The 18,541-nt window shown below is 34.2% G+C and overlaps 1 long non-coding RNA gene across 1 annotated transcript; it reads right to left on the bottom strand.

The window, feature by feature from the left end:
* Window positions 1-3,113: 3,113 nt before the first annotated feature.
* Window positions 3,114-17,600, bottom strand: LOC145676368 (uncharacterized). Its single transcript, XR_014129382.1, has 2 exons — window positions 17,466-17,600; window positions 3,114-3,320 (listed from the first exon to the last, which is right to left on the bottom strand). It is a non-coding gene; the product is annotated as an uncharacterized LOC145676368 (long non-coding RNA).
* Between the last annotated feature and the right edge of the window lie 941 nt (window positions 17,601-18,541).

Here is an 18,541-nt window from a genome sequence, read left to right as displayed (position 1 = left end):
TCTGGCAATGCTCTTGGAGCATTTTGAACTTTCTTTTTTAAATTTTATTTTGACATAAGTAGAAATTACATTATATAAATGCACTTAACAAAAGTACGTGGATGTTTTTTGTTTTTTTTTTTTTTTTTTCTCCAATACATGATCAGTACACTCATTTCACTTTATAGTACAAAAAACTGCATTCCAAACCATTCGGAAGTTTTTGTCGAAAAGACATGTAGAGTTTTGTATACCCCATTCCATTTCTTTCTTCTAAACAGACACAGTAGTATGTATGTTAGAATACTGTTGAAAGAAAGATCCAAAGCAATTAACTTATGTAATATTCATACATAAAGGCTCAACACTTGAATTTTTACCATTATTATTCACTTAAACTATCTCTACAACCTACGGAACCCGGAGGTTCAATACCGCATTCACAAAAGCTCTCCATTGACTTTTGTTCTTAAGCAAACTGGATTCAGTTTCTATTTTGTATTCCTATATTTGTGAAATCCATCTTGATATTGTCCTTCTATCTGCATTTAGATCTTCTTACTGGACGTTTTCCGACTGGATTTGCTGTTAAAGTTTTGAGATAGTTCCTAATTTCATTCTTGCTACATCACGTGAGCCTTCTAAACTTGACTAACAACGTTTGGCAAACGGGGTAGATTACGCAGTTCCTCGTTCTGAAGTTTCTGCATTTCCGTTCCCCTTGCGTCCGGATATTTGCCTCACTATTTTGTACTCAAGTACTTTCAGTTTGCGTTCTTCCAGAGTTAGCGACTATGTTTTGCAACTATACAGGACAACAGGTATGAATGTCATTTTATATATTTTAAGCTTAAAAATCATCGACAAAAGATTTTAAACTGAATAAAATACGAATTCTCTGCTTACAGTCGACATTTTCTTCGTAGATATGGTCTGGTCGATTGGTCTAATATCAATCCTAGATATTTGAAAGTATCACTTTGTCTATAGTATTGTTTGATATATTGACGTATCCATTATTTGTAGTATTACGATCCCGGCGAATTTTCACTTATTTAGTTTTCTCTGCATTTCCTTTTAAATCCATGTTCCTGCAAGCATTTATTAAAAGCTCCACATTTATTCCTATTGTTCTTCTATCATAGTCTATTAGATTTACTTGTTATTCACCTAATACAAATAATTTACTTTAATTTACAATTTACTGTATTTCAATTACATTTACATTTCATAATTTCAGCTGAATGTATATAAGACAAGTTAGGTGATTTTGTATTTTCACTACACCTTTTACTGATGTGCACCCAGGCTAAGAAATATTAGACAACTATAATTTTACCTTCTTTACTTCGAACAAAATAGTCATTTTAGTATCAAAATGGGAAAAATAATTTTGATAATACTCTTAGGTAACTTTAATATCAAATGCTTACTATTTTATCTTTCTTTTTGGCTGATCATTGAGTCTCTGAGAAAATTTATAGACACCTGTTTGCCATTTACTTGAAGATAACACTATTATATATTTTTTCCAATACATGATCAGAACTTTGTAGACTCTATACATGCATCATACACGGTGTTACAATGCAAAAGATGTAAATACATATTCACTGATGGTAATATTCATTTACATATAAGTCAATGAACTAACAAGAAAAATAGATGAATTGTTTAACAAACTTCCAAATCAGCTTGGAAAAGTTCGACGATATTAATAGACCGCAGCAAGATATCAAAATGGATGCTAGAATCTGATCGCAAGCACCACAAAATGATATCCAACTGGCTCCATTTTCTCTGTGAAGCGTGTGCAAATCATACATACATTTCCAACAATTCCAGTTATTCTAACATACACACACGGAATTTTGAGAGAGATATCTTCTCGGTAAGCATGATTCATCGGTTTCTCAAGAGTACTGTGACGTCTGAAACTCCTTCCAAACACAATTTCTTAAAAGAATCAGATAAAAACATAATATATGGACAAAAATAAATAAATGAAGAAATAAAATGAGTTCACAAACACTAGCCAGGAAAAGCACTTTATTTTTTAAGAATAATACACTTTTAACTAGTACATTTACCAAATTCATGGTTTTCCATTTAGCCAACCACATGAAGTTTGGTATATTTTGCATCATAGAGAACTACTTACGTCATTTCAAGACGTATACTCTCAGTATGACTGATTTCTTAGTTCTAAATTCAGAATATACTCTATTAAAAGTTTTTTTTTTTTTTTTTTTTTTAATTTTAAAAATCACATACAATGGAAGCTACTTGTTTAGTTATTTGCCTACACATAAACTAAATGCAATAAACGATAAATAGATGACATCAAGTGAGCAATAATTTTTAGTACTTATTCTAAGAAAGCTCTTACACAAGGAAGAGCTGGTACTGCAATATCTTCTGCCAGGTTGAAGTTTATAGTCAAAAGAAGTCTTTTGATTTCTATTTGACCAAACAGCTTAGTTATTGCGAGATATTGAGAAATTCGATACCAGTTAGTGCAAATGCTAGGATCAGGTGGAAACTTCCCGACTTATAATTTCTAATCCTGACACCGACATACTTATTATAAAAAAATAGTTTAACGGGTCTCCGTCCATCATATATCTTAATTAATTTAAATTTATAATCTTTATGCCTTGTTTGAAAATTTAGTTTATTATATAGTTTTTTTTTTTTTTTTTAATTTCCCATTTACTTGTACAAAAGCACTTCTTCGAATAACAGCTGAAACGTTCTCCATTTTCTGCTCCTTACAACGCGTTAAGAACGTGACGATTTTTGCCCTAAGATTCGCCTACAAAACTTAGTTTGCAAACAGTTAAAACAATCCACAATCTATTCAGAAAATAGTGGTATATGAAAAAGTTAAAATGTGGAAAGAAAAAATTAGTAACGTATTCACGGAGAGGTAAACAAACAAATAGTTAACACTCAATGATCAATAGAACTACTATATAGAAAATAATTTGTGATTTGACAAACAGGTTAGTCAACAACGATCAGATAAAACACAAAATATATATATGAGATGACGTCAGGGAACACATTTTATTAATCAAGATACATTTTATGGATCTTAGACGCTTTCATTCTCCGATAATTTCGATATGATCCACATAAAAAGATGAATTTTAAATGGAAGAGGGAACATCGCCTGCTCTTGAAGCCGAAGAGCCTTTATCACTAAAATCACTGAGTACTCAAAATTAGTATTCAAAATTAATATTCATAAAGTACCATGTATTAAGATTCTTTGAAGCAGTTATTCATGCACAAGATGATTTGCTAGCTCCTTTGTAAATACGTTTCTCTTCTTACACCTGTAAAAAACATTAATTATTAGTTTTACTTAGTAACAAATGCAAAATTTACCTACTCTGAAACAAAACAATACCATGTACAGATTCTTTTTTGAATTGTTACTATATAGAAGTTTAATATGAGTTTCAAACTTTGTAGAAGTTTCAACCTAATGGATCTTTTCTAGATGAAGGTCAGAGCGCAGAGACAGAGATCACTGGAAAAGAGGGTGGAAAAAAATCATGATTTTTTTAAAAAAATCATTTTTGTTGATTTTTTTGATTTAAATCGATTTTTTTGATTTAAATCAAATCTTTCTCTCGTATAATACAAGTCACGAACTGAAGAAAAAGCATTAGGAATTAGTATTAAATGCTAATTATGCCATTTAAGTGAAAGTATTGGGGTTGAATTTTGAATTATCCCCAATTGTTAACATACATAAATCCCAAACAATGTTTCTCAACCCTTTTAAATTATGGCTCTTTTTAAAAGTAAATTATAGATTTTCAGTCAAACAGCTACAGCATCATCCCTATTTATCCTAGGATCATGGTACATACATCACTCTCTTTAAAATAGAACAGCTTTTGAAACGGTAACATTCACATTTCCTTACCATGTCCCTGAAGCGGGTAATTTTGAGAGTAATTGGCATTTTTTTACTCCTTTTTTTTTAAAATTTTGATCCCCTCTGGATTTCCCTGTTACCGCACAGATCTCAAAATCAACTGGGAAATACTAAGGGGTGTACTAAACGTGTGTACAAAATTTCAAGCTTCTATCTTGAGTAGTAAGGGTGAGGAAACTATTTAACAATGAGCTAAGAACATTCCCACAATGACTCGGATGTAATATAAAAATTTTTTCAGACATCCCTATTTATTTTAGGATCATGACTTGTACATTATTCTCTTCAGAATAAATCAAATTTTCAAACGGTACCCTTCAAATGTCTCCATCATGTATCTGGGGCGGGTAAATCACGAAAAAAAGGAATTTTCTGTTAAAAATATCTTTTTTGTTTTTAATTTTTACCTCTGTGGGCCCCTCCTCCTGTTTTAAGGCAGAGATTTGAAAAATACTGACAAGTAAACCTTACATTTGGGTGAATCGAGTTGCTGACTGAGACACATATGAGAAAGTAGTACTAAATGTGGTCAGTATTTCAGTGAAGTTGTAGGTGCGAAGCTCCAGGGGTTTAGGAGATACAGCTACCAGAACATCACATGGAAGTACAGAATACTCTGCATACAGTTGGGGGTAAAAGCTGTAAGACCTCTTGTAACGACAAAAGGTGAATAACAAATATATGGGTACATATTAGGACTAGGGGGAAGTCATATAGTAAGGGTATACCTGACGGCGGCCATCTTAAAATCCGCCATTTTGAATTAAGTTTAAGTTTTCAAAATCGGAATAGGGTCATGTGATACATGATTTAAGGCGCAAATTTAATCAGAAGAACAACGGTGACGTTAATTTTGATTTACGCGCAATTGGTAAAAAGTTACAGGGAAATTAAATATTGTTACAGCATATGTATTAGTCCTTTATCCCACCTTGTAAATTTTGTGTTAATAATAATAATTAAATAAAAAGCAGTTGGATAAATATTAGGTCTGTGGTAAGAGTTACCTTGATGGCGGCCATGTTAAAATCCGCCATTTTGAATCAGATAAAAGTTTTAAACAAAACGCATAACAGTGACACCTTATTAATAGCAAATATTACCATGACTCCAACGGTATAACCGTTTTTGCTTTATCATAAACCAGCACAAAATTAAATGGATCGCTCCTTACGACTACTGCTTTGACGGAATTGTTAACGACAAATGTGTCAAGTGTAACTCGATTGCCTTTGTCAGGTGTGCTCACTTTGAGCAGAGCATTTGTGCAAGTCATGCAATCTTTTCTGAACTACTTATTGATTGTACTAATTGAGGACTTTTCTGGAAGAAAGACCCAAGTTCAATTATGACTCAATTTCACTTTGGTCATTTTTCCTTACATTAGCAGCTTGTTTATGCGATAACAAATGCTGGTTAATTATAAAGCAAAATTGGTTATACCGTTGGATTTATGGTAAAATTTGCAATTAATAAGTTGTCAATGTTATGCGTTTTCTTTAAAACTTTTGTCTGATTCAAAATGGCGGATTTGAACATGGCCGCCATCAAGGCAACTCTTACCATATACCTAATATTTATCCACCTGCTTTTTATTTAATTAATATCATTCACACAAAATTTACAAGGTGGGATAAAGGAGTAATACATATGCTGCAACAATATTTAATTTCCCTGTAACTTTTTACCAATTGCGCGTAAATCAAAATTAAGGTCACCATTGTTCTTCTGATTAAATTTGCGCCTTAAATCATGTATCACATGACCCTATTCCTATTTTAAAAACTTAACCTTAATTCAAAATGGCGGATTTCAAGATGGCCGCCGTCAGGTATACCCTTACTATATGACTTCCCCCTAGTCCTAATATGTACCCATATATTTGTTATTCACCTTTTGTCGTTACAAGAGGTCTTACAGAGCTTTTACCTCCAACTCTATGAAGACTATTCTGTACTTCCATGTGATGTTCTGGTAGCTGAATCTCCTAAACCCCTGGAGCTTCGCACCTACAACTTCACTGAAATACTGACCACATTTAGTACTACTTTCTCATATGTGTCTCAGTCAGCAACTCGATTCACCCAAACGTAAGGTTTACTTGTGAGGGGTGCACTGAGTAAATGTGCAAAATTTCAATTTTGTAGGTGCAAAAGTAAGCCCGCGAAAAATAATATTCCCCAAATACCCCAGATTCCCGTATAAAACAGGATCTCAGGTAACAGTTTCCTGAGACATCCCTATTTATCCTAGGAGCATAGTACATGCATCATTTTCTTCAGAATAGAACAGCCTTTGAAACAGTACCATTCATATGTCTCCATCTGAGGCGGGAAAATCACGAAAAAACTATTTTTTGTTAAAAATATCCTTTTTTTAACACATTTTTTCCCCTCTGGACCCAACTGTTTCCACGCAGATATCTGAAAACATCCGAAAATTATTAAGGGGTGCAATGAACGAGTGTGCAAAATTTCAGTCTTCTGAATGCAAAGTGTAACCCGCCAAATAATAATAATAATAATACGCATGACAAAAAATATCTTTTTAAATTTATGACGTCATCACACACTATGCCTCAACGTAGAAAGGCGTGAAAACATATGTAACGTGTTCTAAAATGCCTCCTGTCTTGAAGAAAACGAAGTAAAATGCCTTATTCGTACTTTTTTAATTGATTAATGAAGATTCTACCCTATCACCTAAAAATAGGTGATATAATTTAAAAGGTTAAGCATTAAGGAAAAAGTACAGCAACGTTTATCAAAATAACACTTTTTTTCACAAAAGTTACTGATATTTGGCAGGGGCCTATTTTTAAATACTCAGAACTTAGCTTGCGACATGAAATACATAAATTTCGCCTCAAGTTATAAAATTAACAAAACAAAACAAAAAAAAAAAAAAAAAATAGAGAGGAGATAGGACCCCTCTAAATACGCCCTATTATCTGGGAGCAAACAAACAGACACGCACAAAAAAGACTTTTCATCTTAAATGTCGATGGTTATTTCCCCGTTGGAATAGTTAACGATTTTAAAACCCAAACCCAATGTTACGAAAAGAAGAAAGCAGGATTGCTCCGTTACCTGTTCAAAACGGGATTTTCCCTAATCATCCTCTGCATGACACTGGTTTTCATACTACTGTACATTTGAGTCTCAATGAATTATAATTATTAACTTCCATAATCGAAATAACAGAACAGAAACGGGATTTTACTTATTTTCACTTTAAATTAATTTATTTTGGAATTCGATTTAAATCAACGATTTTTATTTTAAAAAATCAAGTGATTTAAATCTTGATTTAAATCAATCCACCCTGCTGGAAAAATAAAATATAATCTCCATTACATGAAGGGAGAAACTAGATAAGTACTTGTCTAAACCCGATATGTTATATTAATCCTTCAGGTATCCACATAATTTGAATACCCAGGTTCTTTCCCCGATAAAGGCGCAATTCTCAGCGTTGACCTATATTAGGGGACAAAAGGAAACAAATTGCATTAAAACACAGGGAGATATGATGGAGAAAAACAGAATTTACTGCATTCGAAACCCGTACGCTTCACACGCATTACACAGAAATATGTTCCATCTGGAACACAATAACACTTCTAGGATATAGCGTCAGGATACACATTAAAAACCAGTATAGTAAGGTTTTGAACACAAATCTAAGTAGTAGTGTGGATCGTATTGTAATATATATGTTTCGCTTCTTTGTTACCACATCAATTTTTAGCTTAGCTATAAATAGCCCAGTTAACTCACATAGCAGAGAGACATTTAAACTAAAATATAAAACTCATGTGGGTTGCAACGAAGCTAGATATTTTTAGAAAACATTAGTTAAGAACAGAAAGAAAAAGAAAACGCATTCCCATACATCACCACGAAGGGGAAGACCACATTAAAATTCAATGTAATTTTATAACTATAAGCACTTAATTTTGTACTTTTTTTCTAACAGTACTATTGTGTGTTGTTTCTATCTCCGAAAGAATAGAAACAATCTAAATTGATTGGTTACTTAATTTGTATTTATTCCTTTTATCAGCAGCTAGATTATATAGACGAGACCTACAATTTAAAGTAGCATCTGGAACCACTGCAGTGCGTTCGATGCTCTCCCACGACTCGATACCTCGCTTGCCATAAACACGCGTGCTGCTACTACACCAGGAAGAAAGCAAAGTATGATTTATAGTTATCAGCACTACATATTTGTAATAACAAATCACACATAAATTATCTACATTTATGAAAAATGTAGTCTCGAGTTTGAATTTTTTCACTGTTGGCACTGAAATCTTTTGAAATTACAATACTTAAAGTAGCTATAGTTACTAAACTGTGCTCTTGGGTACATGGTTTAAAACTCAACATCTTACTTTGTACGCATAACTGTTATTCATATTTAATTCATTATTCTCACAAAATTTCGATCCTCTCTGGAACCATTCTCAAAATGCAGGGGTAATGCTAGCCTGAATATACTTTCTGAGTACATTACTACATCACTTCAAAACCTGTGAAGGAAAAAGTCGGCAAGAAGTTCAGGAGTGGTGAATATAATTTACAGAAGTGTACTGTAGAACACTTTGTGCAGATTTTTCTATTTACAGCTTATGAAGTGATATAACAATGTTATCAAAAAGTAGATTCCTGCTAACATTACGTCTGAGATTCAGGAATGATTCCAGAAAAGAGCGAAATATTGTGAGAATAACGACTTAAACAGGAATGGAAGTAGTTGCACAAGGTAAGATTTTATAGTTAAATTATAAATCATTATTAGGGGTTGCTTGAAATTTGGTCAGATGGAGCTGACTATTTGCTATCACTTCAAATTGACAACTAGGAGATAGTACTGATAGTTCTTTTAATTCTCATATGTATATATGGATGTAGGAGTATAGTTTAACTACAACTTTTTTTCGAACGATCCTCCCTATAAGTTTCAAAATATTTACTACTTCCTGAATATATCTTTTAATTCATATGATATACCTCTTGTACGAACTGCTAGTCTTTATGATATATCTGATACATATTTATTTATTTCTAGAAGTAGTGGAGAATCGTTATATTATTATTCAACTCAGTGAAGAAAAACAGAACTTTGGTACACAATTTACAGATGCCAAGAGGTCAAGCAAAGGATCAAAAATGAACCAGGAAAGAAAAAGCGTTTTTCACTCATAACAGCTATTACCAGATTTGTTATATGGATTGAGCATAACTTAAAATTTGTTTTACAAGTATTCATATGAACTTCATCTTATGGTCACTCTGGTTAGAATATTCCTTTTTGAAATGATTATGTACGCATTCTTGTATTTGCATTTCGTCTCATATACTCCAGAATGCACCAAATAATACATGAATTAATCTTTATAACCTATTACAGGGTTCCTACTGATGTGGAGAAATCTATTTACCTGATCTTCGGCAGCAAATTACCTGACTTTCATGACAGGTGTCGGATGATGATGATATATAAATAAGGAATAAATAACGGTAAATATTTATATATTCTATAAAGACAAATAGTATTCAATTGCTCATACGTACACTTCATTTAGCACCCATAAAAATGTGAGCAACGTTCCATACCGTGATCTTTAATTGTTGGCTAAGTTGAAACTGATGTAAAAGTAATGTTAAAAAAATGAGAAAAATATATTTTATAAAATTTCCCTGACTTCCTTGACCAGTAGGAACCCTGCACGAGTGTTTTATCAATACTCAAACGGGATCTATAATTGACTGAATCCATAGTTTTTGGTACATTTATTGAATTTAAACGGTAAATTTGCTGAGAATGAGAAAGAAATCCAATTATAGATATACGAGTGACATTATTCTAAGTTGCGTTAAAAATGTCGACGGGTTATTTTCTTCACTTTTCCAAGATACCAGCAAGTAACGTTTTCAGTAAAAGTTAAAATAATTATAATAATAATACAATTGCCTATTGGGATCACATGCTGTGGTCTGAATCAGCTGGTTATTGAGTTCAGTTTAACTTTCCACGATTATGCTCTTGAAGCTAAAGAAGACGGATGATTAACGCAAGTAAATAATGAATGAAAAAATTGCTGAAATGGGATTTTGCGAGGAAACTGGAGTACCCGAGAAAACCCACGGACATGTCTACCATAAACGTACTTGGGCCAGGATTTAATACAGGGACCCTACGTACCAGAGTTAAACGCTCTAACACTGAGCCACCGTACACACCCCTACTCCGCTCCAGTTATAGGTTATTCAAGGAACGTTCACAACCTCATATAAGCAGATACACGTGGTAACTGCTTCACTTTATTGGTTCAAGAGCCTTGGAACATCCATGCGGCAGAAGAAAATAGTCCATTGTAAAATAAGCTGTTTTTCAATATTTTTGTTTCTTGTAAGGCTCATTACCAGAAATGCAGTTTCCTTACAGTTACATAACAGAAACAACACGGTGTCTAAGAACTAAATTGAATTAACGCAATAAAAGAAAATGCGCATGCGCAGAAAGTTGCGTTGACCCACCTCACGCGCGAATCACGGTTTACAGTATGGCTGCGTGCGAGGAATATATAAAACGCCGACAGGCTACAAGCACGTGCTTCTCGAAAGAAGCGCTGACCGATAGCCAATCATCCGATGACTAGCGGAGTAATACCATTCTGTAATGTTTACATCAGGATCAGAAGATTCGTTGAATGAACTTTAGTTAATGAGATTACACCTCTTTCCAGATGAGAAGCAACACAAACGCATGGTACGCGATTTTAAAGATTAACCCCAGTGTAAGCAAAGGCGCGCGCTAGCCGCTACACCAGCGGGAAGAGCAACTACCCTCTTTTGTACTTCAAAATTTAAAGCAGAAAATTATTTAAAAAGAATTAAACTAACGTAGTCTGATTACGTTTTGCAAATATACGAGATGAATGTGTATGATCGTGTATTACGAACATCTGACCCGCATAAACTCACATAGTGAAATTAAAATTTTATATTATCGAAAAATATGTCCAATCTACTTACAGATATAAAATTCTTCTCTTACACAATGTAAAGTCTTGAGGTCTCCATCAATACATTCTTTTAGTAAATTACTGTTTTGTGCTAGATTTTAATTTAACCAAATAATCAATCATTCCCCACGGAACTGAAATGAAATGAAATCTTTAAGTTTTACGTCCCACGGTTATGCCGGTTAGGCTAAAGGAGACGGGTGATTATGAGAGATGAGTGAAATGGTGGAATGAAGAAAGTGGGAGGAAACGGGAGAACCCCGAGAAAACCCCACGGAACTGAATCTACATGTATGAAGGTCATTTATATATATAGAAATATATCCATTATAAGAACACAAGAATAATGAAACAAGAGCAAAGCATTTTGTCATTCGTTGGTGGATGGAATTTCCAGGATAGATTCTCCACTCATAATAAAAGTAATCCTTGCATGTATATAAGAACATTTTAAGTTTACGGTCATAGTCGGTTGTTGTTACTTTGAACGAGTACTGTTGTGCAGGGCACCAAAAACAGCATACTTCATATGTGCATTTTATATGTAACAATAAATAAATAAAATTATACACTCAGTACTAATTGTAGGGGAAAAAATCACATTCAAGGAAATCAAAATAAGTACACCAGGTAAACAGACGAACTATCCTATCAACTACTCATGAGTGAAAAGTGGACGGGATCGGACATTACACACATGAATGTTTATATATATATATATAAGGGTTACAAAAGTGCAGGAGATATTGAAGCATATATGTATGCAAAGTCTCTACGATGGTTTAGTGTTACCAAATAAACGTTTGAAATGCCAAAGCACAGATTTTTTAAAATAACCGGAAGCAATTACTGTTTTTTTAGTTGATTGTCGGACGTGGATATATCATTTCAATTGAGTGTTTCATTGTCGCTTTACAAACACAGTTTCATAGTTAACATTTACGACTGACATTATACAAAATTACGATTTCCTAACTATATTTCGATTATATAGTTGCCTATGATGGCATGAAACAAGCTAGCGTACCCACTTAATACTGATAAGCCATTAGTTGAGATTTTCACTTTATTACATTACTACGATTTCATCATTAAAATAGTATTAATATATGCAACTCAAGTGTTCCTTACATCTAGATCTACCCGTAATTTCGTTTTTATAATTTATAATATACCAGAGCCCCACGCACCGTAGGTGAGGGCTCTACCACTAAGTCACTGTGGCCTCTATACTTTTGGGCTGGAGCTAAATTATAGCAAAACTTAAGTTTCCGTGCAAGGACTTATACAGATTTCCTACAATTCACCTATAGGTATTGACTTAATTTAGCTTCGTGTAGTTAAAATACCTATTCCGTGAGATACGGATGAATTGTTTAGTAACACGTGCATAATAAGAGTTCCTTTGGAACGACCGAGCGTACAAAGTAGAACAGTATATGCAAATAATTAGAAAGTAAAGTAGAATGAAATAATTGTTGATCGATGCTTTACGATATATAGTAAACAACTCAAACATAGAAAGTCTCGAAACATTCGGGATACAAGATAAGACCGTTCAAAGTTGAACTACATCTGAAACAGATTACTGAATTCGTAAAAAGAGTTGTGATTATGGACTGTCGTTACTATTCCGTAAGTGATTATATGTCCTTGCACATGCAAACTAACCAGAGCAAGTTAATCAATGTATATCAGAGTGCCCACTTCTCGTGCGTGGATGCTTGGTTTGAACCCAGCTCGCGTCAAGTGGGCTTAGTGGTAGTCAAACACCGTGTGGGTAAGTTTTGTCGGGTTTCTCCTACTTTCATCATAGCAGTATTTCGTTTGTGAACATGATTAGCGTCTTCCTTAGCCTCAGATTATTATCGTGGGCGGTACACTTTAAAACAAATCAATGTAGAGTATCAATACCAAGAACAGTTTTAAATAAAAGCAAAATAGCCAAAACTGGTGGTATGGTCCAGTAATTCCACTCTCCTCGAGCTGAAAAAGTTGGTAGAAATGACCTATATTGTAAGGATTTATCCTGCATGATGGTCTGCGTACCCACCTAGTGCACTGATTTAAAACCTCCGTCGTGATTCGCACTACAATAGGTCATACTGTTCATGAACTTGGTGTGCAAGAGGTGGAATACAAAAATTTAAAAAATGGTATGCTAACAGGGTTGGCAAAAACCATGGTTTTTATTTTTAAAAAAAAACAAAAAAAAAAGTTTTTTTTTTTGGTTTAAACCAGGTTTTTATGGTTTAAATGATTTGCTCTATATATTCATATCATATATGGACAGAAATAAGTTTGTTTCGCCTTGATGTTATTATGCAACAACCGGGTTATGCTGGAAGGGGTCACATAAGCTTAAAGCGGAATAAAAACCGCTTCTCGAGTTACATCCGAGAGAAATTGTCCTCCATTTGAACTCAGAACCAGGACTAATTGGCCACAAATGCGATACGTCTGCCGACTCACTCACAAAGAAATCCTAATTTAAAAAAGTTGTACTGATTTTTACATGCTTCTTAATATAACTGTCAAGAGTCATTTCAGAAGGGAAAAAGATAAACAGTTGCACACGTGAAACCATTACACAGAATTACATATGAATAATTTCAAAGTACTACGGAGTACAGAAGAACTAATTTAGTTCAAGTTAGTTAACAACGACTTTTATTGGTCCAAATTAAAGAAATACACCGACTTAATCTGTATACCAATAAGAAAAGTGAATAAAGATACGAATTATTTGAGTCCACTTTGGCTCAAACTCATTTATACATAGATAGATACCAAAGATACTTATTTCACTAAATGCCTCTCGTGGGGTCTGTATGACCCCCTCCCCCACACAAAAAAATACGGCATTTTCGACGTATTTTATCCATAGTAAACATTGGAACGAAACAATATTTAGAATTTTTCTTCGATTGCAATTACATAACAATAATAACAACTACAAAAAATCACAAAATAAACATTTATAAACGTGTAAAAAAAAAGTTGCTTTTGTAGTATAATCTTTTTGAGTAATGAATGGGGAATTTAGGTCTGAATATAATACGAATAATATACGGGAGTGAAACGTGATAACCCACAAATGTGTGTTCATCAAGATTTTACAAACACACTTTTACGAACATTTTTTGTTTTTGGGTTTAAACCAGTTTTTTTTTTTTTTTTTTTTTTTTTTTTTTTTTTTTTTCGAAGAAACCAGCTGGTTTAAACCATCCAACCTTGTATGCTAAACATACAAAAGTGTTAACTATTTAGAATGTGAGGGCCCACCAAATCTAGCGTCCTTTCACACTTTTGCAAGGAACAGTAAATGTAGCTGCAAGAAACATACGGTATAATACTATATATGATAACTATATCGGCGGGCACCAAGTTTAAGAATAGCAGAATTTGTAAAACTCATAGGTAATATTTAATACTTAGTACATAACGAGGAAGGCATGGTGCATTGGTGGGTATAGCTCTGGTGCGCCAAATCTGTTTCGATGTGGTGGACAGCACCGTGTCCGTGTGTTTTCTCCGGGTTATTTCGGTTACTTCCATATTGCCATTCCATACAATGTTTTCTAATTATACGTCACCTTTAGCCCAAAGGGCATAAACATGCGACGTAAAATTAAAACGTTCATTTCCGTGTATAAACACCAAACACAATATGCGTACAAACTAATGTGCCCCAGAAATGACTATGCGGTATCCTAGTACCTAATATCTTACTATATTCAATTATTTCATCATGAAGTTCACTATAGTATGTTAAAAACTGTTTCTTGGGGAGGATTTGCATCCATGGGTGAAGATTCACTTTACGACAATTCTCCCTTGTGGGCATAAACACGCGTTCGAAAGTATGCGACAAAAACGATCGCGGAAACAGCACAAGCTAACTTGTGCGAAGTGGCCACTGGAAACTGAGAATGCTATCTAACCGCATCAGAGCTAGGGGGCCTGCGGGGTAACGAAAAAGGGCATCTGCAGGAAGCAGGCGCGCCAACGATGGAATGCACATAATCAGACAGCGCAAAAAACACTTGATATCGCCTAGAATCTCATAGGCTAGAGTACCTGTACTGCTTTCACACTAGTAGCTCCAATGTTGTAAAGTAAAACTACAAGTTTCCTACATCGATTAGAATCGATTTTAGTTGAGCGTCCCTTTGAGCAGCGAGGCTATATGAGACGTGGACCTGCAATTTAACGTGTACTCCGAACCACATGAGCTCGCGCGGAAATCGAACTCGGGTCTCCCACACCAAAAGCGCGTACGCTAACCGCTTAGTCACGAGGGAGCTCTAAGTTTCCTACATCGTTACAGAAATACTTCGCAGATGGTATTAGTTTGTTACACAGTCGTCTTTGATATGCACGCAATCATTTTAATCCCAGTTGTAATTGTTTCACACTTGTAAACACGAAATACTGGTTTCCTACATTCTGAAAACTTCCTTCGATAGTGGAATTTAGTATACTATACAATCCTGTCATATGTACTCATTCATTTTATCCATACAACTACCGTAATTTTCATGACGGACTATCCTTAATCTGTTCCAATAATTAGAAACTCATATTGTATAAACCATAACAAATATTATTGCAAGAACCATCTGTTTTCACTACCCTCACTCATTCGCATAACCACCATTGTTAATGCGCCTACTCTATTTGGACGCATCCCCGTGCGGGACCACCAGCTTCGCCCTGGACTGACTGCTCGGTTAGATAAAATTCGTGCTTTTTAGTGGTTATCTAGCACAAGATGGTTTGTGTTTTGCACCTTAGTTTTTGTCATACATCCGAACGCCATATTTGTTAACAGTTTAGAGATGGGGGCAAAAACTGGCAATCGATGTTTGAGTAAAGTGTTATGAAAATTTTAACTAATTACTCCTAGTTTACCGAACTTGAACTTTATAGTGACTTATGTGGGAAAAGAAAGTGAACTCTTCGTAACGAAGACAGAAAACAACGTGACTGCGGGGCTCTAACACGCCTTGACTCACTAACGCTCGCTCGGCAATACTATGTGAATTAAATATTGGTAACTTTACCTAATTTATCGTATGGAACCATAAAACCACCGAATCTGAGTAGAGTATCGCAAAAAAGTAGGTGAAAAGCTGGCCCTTCCATCGCTAAACAAGGCCCCGTATTTATTTGCAAATAGTAATTTTCTATTACAAATCATAAACGTTTCCACGCATCTATTTTAGACGGTAATTGAACCTAACCTAGGCTAATGTAACGTAATGTAATATAATCTAACCAACGGAACCAAATGTAGTACATTTTGGTATTTATTTTCGAGTATGTTTTGCAGAAGGGGTCCAGAAGCACGCACAAAACACAGGAGAAATGGATGATACAAGTACTTAGATGTAACATAACGTAACCTAAACTAATGTAAGGCAACGTGAATGAACCTTATATTAGTGGAAATCAGCAAAATTCTATCATTTTCTGGAAAATTATGCTGGACCCCTACACTAACATAACATAAACCTAACCTAACCTAATGCGAACAGAAATTACCAAAATTGTAACATTTTCGAATGTTATATGGTCTCGCGATACAGCACAAATGCCGAAACATTTTTCGTCCTAATCTAAGCTAACCTTAAAATGTAAATTGACAAAACAGTCTGCTCAAGTAATGCCGATTGCATATTATGTTACCATGCACAATGTTTTGTAAGAGTAGGGAATTGTTCAAATATTTTTTGTTAGATTTTCAACAATTCTTTCTAATGCTCTCTATAAACTTGTGCGAGTGTCCTAGACACGAATGTTTGGGATAATTTTGGAACTACGGGGCCAAAATCGGGTAAAACCACCATGTTTACAGGAGAAATGAGTTGATGTTACGTAAGTGTAATTCATAACATAACCTAACCGAACCGAACCTAGCCTAGCCTAAACCATCAACAACACAGAAAATATAGGAAGAAAGTAGGAATTCTGATAAAATCACCACGTAAAAATTATTGCGGATAATTTATGTATTTCTCCACTATCCTCATTTAAGAGTATGAACCCTACCCGTCGCTGACGCGCCTGCTCCCTACGGAGAAACACCCTCGCTTTGCTCGGGGTTTGAGGTTAGACTCGGTTAGATAGCATTCGTGCTTTTTAGTTGGTTCGTGGCTCCAATAAACATGTGAAAATTTGCTAGAACTGTCTGCTCGAGTAATGCCCCAAATATCCTATTCTAACCTGACCTAAACTAACCTACCCAAACCACAAAATAATACAGAAAAGATCCCCCAGTTCCAAAAACATACCGAATGTTTAATTCTTAAACGATTTTATTCTTAAAACAATAACAGGCAATTCATGTTAATAAGTAACTACTTTTCTAAGACATGCATATTAACTTTTACACACTACACAACAGTAAATTTCTAAGAGCCCTGGTCACATTTCTTGGTAGATCCAGTTACATAAATAATTTCAAAAAATGTTTAGAAAAAATTATAACTACACCTGAACATAAACTATACAGCGTGGTTTGCAACATGCTTCACTCTGTCCCGACAAATAATTTTTCGAAAAAAGAACTGAAAATTAAATTCACACCCAATACAGACAATAAACAATGGCGTTCAATTATAAATTTTCCGCTGAAACCATGCCGAAACTTATCTCTATCATACAACAAATTTCATTGGCTTAAGTTATAATGACGTCATATACGAAATACTATCCACACCTTGACAGTTTCTTGTCTCTTTCTTCTCTTTGGGTGTGGATCCAGCCACTTCCATTATAATATATATAAGAATAAAATGACTAGTGAATCCAGTGATATTTATAAGTCTCAAAGGAGTAAATATAAATCTGCAATAAAGGTAGCGAAAGCAACATACAATGAAAATTGCATTGAATTATCATCAAATAAATGCAAAACTGCATGGAAGATAATCAACAAGGTAAGCAATAGAAATAATAATAACAATAATAATGTTACGCTGTCGCCTGATACTCTTAACACGTATTTTGTTACTTCCGTAGAGGAAATCAAGAAAAACAATGCAGATACTAATGTAAATATGTATCAGTATTTAAGTCAGCATACTCCATTTAATAGTTCTTTTGTTATTAACCATGTTAGCCCTGATGATGTCATAAAAGTAGTTAAAAAAATGAAAACTTCGGACAGTAAGGATATATTTGACATATCGAGCAACCTTATAAAGGCTATAATTAATCAAATTGCGCAACCCCTTGCAATATGCTTCAACAAATGTTTCTCTCAAGGTATTTTTCCCAAAGCACTTAAAATAGCAAAAGTTATTCCTATACACAAAACGGGAGATCGATCGTGTTCATCTAATTACCGTCCAATATCCCTTATTCCAGTTTTTTCTAAAATTATGGAAACTATTGTTAAAGATCAGCTATATAAATATATGACTGAGCAAAACATAATTCTAGAAGCTCAATTTGGATTCAGATCTGGGAAATCCACAATTGATGCAGTAGAATCACTAACGAAAAAAATATATGAAGTTTTTGAAAATAAGGGTTTTGCTCTAGCTACATTCTGCGATTTAAGTAAA

The sequence above is a fragment of the Thermobia domestica genome, unplaced genomic scaffold, assembly GCF_964235325.1.
Source record: "Thermobia domestica unplaced genomic scaffold, izTheDome1.hap1.1 HAP1_SCAFFOLD_118, whole genome shotgun sequence".
NCBI classification, from domain to species: Eukaryota; Metazoa; Arthropoda; class Insecta; order Zygentoma; family Lepismatidae; genus Thermobia; species Thermobia domestica.
The sequence above is the reverse complement of the archived record's forward strand: the minus strand, read 5'-3'. Positions and strand labels throughout refer to the sequence as shown.